The following is a 365-nucleotide window of genomic DNA, read 5'->3' on the forward strand; positions in this document are numbered from 1 at the left end:
GGGGGAGGCACGCGCCTCGCCGCCGTCGCCACGGCCCCCTTCTCGCTCGGGGGGGGGAAGAGACTAGGACAATACCTCGCTCACAGCGGGGAAGCGAATTGGAAAGGAGACCGCCCTGCCTGAACACCGGACGCCACCGCGGCTCCCTATTACGGGGAGTACAGCAGAGCCGGCCCGCCGGGGGCCCTTTCCGACGCGACCCCAAGTGCCTCATCGATCAGCGAAGGCCACAACGGCCACGGGTCCTGGGACAGCGACAGCCACCGCGCGCCTGCCCTCGGCCACCCGCAAGCGGGCGGGCGGACGACGCGGGGCTCTGCGTGCGAGCGAGCAGGGGCGACATCCGTGACAGGTGCTCCGGCGGC

Source organism: Athene noctua, unplaced genomic scaffold (assembly GCF_965140245.1).
Source record: "Athene noctua unplaced genomic scaffold, bAthNoc1.hap1.1 HAP1_HAP1_scaffold_154, whole genome shotgun sequence".
Taxonomy (NCBI): Eukaryota; Metazoa; Chordata; class Aves; order Strigiformes; family Strigidae; genus Athene; species Athene noctua.